This window comes from Crocodylus porosus, unplaced genomic scaffold, assembly GCF_001723895.1.
Source record: "Crocodylus porosus isolate Cpor-Errol unplaced genomic scaffold, CroPor_comp1, whole genome shotgun sequence".
Lineage (NCBI taxonomy): Eukaryota > Metazoa > Chordata > Crocodylia > Crocodylidae > Crocodylus > Crocodylus porosus.
The window spans coordinates 1777380-1780962 of record NW_017728935.1 but is presented as its reverse complement, the minus strand read 5'-3'; positions in this window follow the sequence as shown (position 1 = coordinate 1780962).

The window sequence follows — 3583 nt, the reverse complement described above, 5'->3', positions numbered from 1 at the left end:
GGCAGGACCGGCGAAGCCGCCGCGGCGGGCAGAGCGAGCGCTGCAGCGGGGGAGACAATAGGGCAGAGGAGGAGAAAGGGGACGTGCCATCTCCTGGAGACGGCGGGCATTGCACTGCCCTTCCCGCTGAAGCGGCCGGCGCCGAGGCGCCTCCCGGGCTGCCACCCGGCCGGCCCTGCAGGAGGGCCCGGGGATGCTTGCTGCCCCTCGGGCCCGGGCGCCGGCGGCCGCCCCGCCTGTGACTTTTGCCAGGCGCCCTGCCACGTGCTCGAGCCCCCGGGGGACGCAGATGCCCGGCTGAAGCAGATGGGTGCAGGGGGCCCAAGCACCTGGCAGGATCTGGACCTTATGGGGATTGCCGTGAGCGCCGCGCTCTGCCCCAGGTGATGCCCCACGGAGGAGGTTCCTAGCCTCACCCGCATCAGGTCTGTGCCACCCCGTGGCTCTGCACAGCACCCCGTGAGCCATGTTCTGATCAAAAGCCGGGCCCATGGCACATCTACGGTAATGTCCTAAGAGAGCCGATCCTGGGATGCAGCAGTAGAAGAAGGGTCTGGGAAAACAGTAAAACAAGCGCGTTGACAGTGCCGTTTGTGGAGGTTATTGGCAGCATTCATCTTGATAATTGCAATGCCTTCATTCCCCTAGCTCCCACTGTGCAGAGTGCTGGGTAAATAGGATGCAAGGATGTGCCTGTTCCCAGGAGCTGAAGTCCTGGTCCGCAACGCAAGCCGACATCAGAGCCACGGCGCTGAGCGCAGGAGCTCAGAAACCACGACTCAGACCCAAAAAATAAATCCTGAGGCTGAGCTAGAAAGCCTAGCCTTTAAAAAACAAAACCCCCCCAAACTCAAACAAACAAAAAGCCCCGCCACACTCTGGGTTCCCTTCGTGCATCTTCTTAGCTTCAAGGTGGTCTGCAACTCTGAGCTCTACCCTTTCCTTTCTGTCCACGAGGGCTAGAAATGTACTCTGCTCTGCAAAGGCAAACCGAGTGGCCCTTGTATTCAAAGGACCCCAGGAGCTGCAGCTTAGGAAAAACCCCAGATGCTCCAAGACTAATAAAGTAGCCTTAGTGTCCTCTGTTGTGTATGTGCAGTACCGTGGTCTCTGTAGGCTTTACACTGCCCCTCTCACAGAACCAGAGCACGCTAAACAACACGGCCATGGTCTGCCACTTGGTTCTGCAGTGATCATCAGTCATGCAGGGGCTGGTGCTTAGTCACTGATGTGTGCTTCAGTACCACGCACGATTAAAGCGACCAAAACGCTGGCGTGCATCCATAGATGCTTCCCAAGCAAATCCCGGGACGTCATTCTCCCCTTGTGCTCGGCCTTGGTGAGGCCGCAGCTGGAGTCCTGCGTCCAGTTTTGGGCTCCGCAATTCAAAAAGGATGCGGAGAAGCTTGAGAGAGTGCAGAGGAGAGCCACGCGCATGATCAGAGGTCAGGAAAACAGACCTTACAATGCCAGGCTGAGAGCCATGGCTGGAAAAGCGCAGGCTGATCTGGTGGCCACCTATAAGTTTATCGGGGTGACCACCAGGATCTGGGGGAACGTTTGTTCACCAGAGCGCCCCGAGGGATGACGAGGTCGAACGGCCACAAACTCCTGCGAGACCGTTTCAGGCTGGACATGAGGAAGAATTTCTTTCCTGTCCAAGCCCCCAAGGTCTGGAACAGTCTGCCAGCGGAGGTGGTTCAAGCACCTACACTGAACACCTTCAAGAGCAAATTGGATGCTTATCTTGCTGGGATCCTATGACCCCAGCTGACTTCCTGCCCCTCGGGCGGGGGCTGGACTCGATGATCTCCCGAGGTCCCTTCCGGCCCTAATGCCTGTGAAATCTATGAAAACCCCGTGGGCTGCTGTTCCTGAAACATGAACTGCGCCCTTGTGTTTTCCTGGCGTGCATACTTTTTCTCATTAAAACCCAGTGACCTCCCAGACCCCCACCCTGGGGAGCTTTGGCTTTTCTCCCCAGCGTTTGGAGAACCAGCTGTCCTTAGCATGCCGGCGGTCAGGATGTCACCCATAAAGACGTTGCTGCAGGATACGAACAGATCTGTACGTTTACATGACAGATGCATTGTCCAGATGGGTGGAACAGGGCCCACATGGCAACAGAGCCAACCCCCATTGGCACGGGTCTGCCCTCCTCTAGCAACAAGGCCAAGCACTGAACAGACCACAGAGATCACCCCGCCTTGAAGCTAGAGAAGACCTAGAGACAAATGACAGGGGCATGAGAGAGTCCCCCGGCACCCCGTGTGCTAGGGAGCGATGGGCTCTGCTCCCAGCCTGTGCTCTGAAGCGGGGCATTTATTCCACTGACCTTACTCCAGGCCAGCTGAGGCTGCTGTCGCCACTCCAACAGATTTATGGGCCGATTCACACCCAACACTGCATCCCCATGAGATCAGTCGAAACCCCTCGCGCCTTCGAACGCCTCTCCCCGATGCCAAACTCATCTTGTACCTGCACCTCCTTGCCTCCGAGTTGCCACTGTCTGTGTTGCTGTGGCCTCTCACGCTCTCCGAGATGCTGAGCACCCACAGCCACCATGGACTTCCCTGGGGTTTCCACGTGCTCTGTATTTCTAGAAGCAGTGCTACCGTCTTGGATTAGACATCTGCATGTCAAGTAGCTGCCCAAGTCATTACAAGGCCCTTTTTTATAAGGGGATCTTGCTTCCAAGCAGTTAAAAATCCCCAAATTTGCTGGTAAGACCTGCCCTCTAATGGAGAAAAATCACAACTGCATTTGGGGAAAGAAAAAGCTGTAACAGCTTTTGCAGGACAGGTCTGCTCCCAGGGCTGGCTTTGGATTAATTCATGTCACACCGCTAGATTCACCTGGATTGCACGAGTCAGTGCTGAAGCCACAGAGCCAGAGAAATAATGTTGCCTAGAAAGGGCCTCATTGCCCATCCTCATCTGGGGAGGAGGGGGAAATCCTTTCCAGCAGATTATTTCCTAGCATCTCAACTCATCTGTTTCAAACGTCACCAGCTACTGCCCCTCAGGAAGGCTGTTCCCCAGCCTGAGAGATCTCTTTAGTGACAGTCAGGTTGTATTGTTCCCTTTGCTTAAATCACACTCAGGCACCTCTTTAGTCTAGAAGGGGCTGGGTAAAAACATCATAGGATTGTAGCAGGCAAGTCCCCAATTGCCATGCGTGTCTCCTTTTGCCAATGTGCTAGTCCACACACCCCAGACCTCAACCAAGGGCTTTGGAGGAGGAAATCTCATGTCAATATACGGCATCAGGATTGGTATTCAAGCAGTAGCTCAAGCCACAAGCATCTCTCCAGCTTTTGGCCTGCAGGCCTTGCTTGAAAATATTACCAGAGTTGGAGGTTTTTCCCCCTGCATATTCTGAATCTGTCTTCTCTGACTAACATGACACGGCAGCCATCAGCATCAGTGACGGTTAACGTGCCACCACTCATGAGGACGAGGGTGGTGCGTTGGGCGACAGGTGCGCCGGGGCTGTTGCCCAGGTACCACGGTTAATCCTGATCATGCAGCCCCCGAGCCAGGCAGGCCCCAGTGACACCAGCATAACCCTGATGATAGCACAC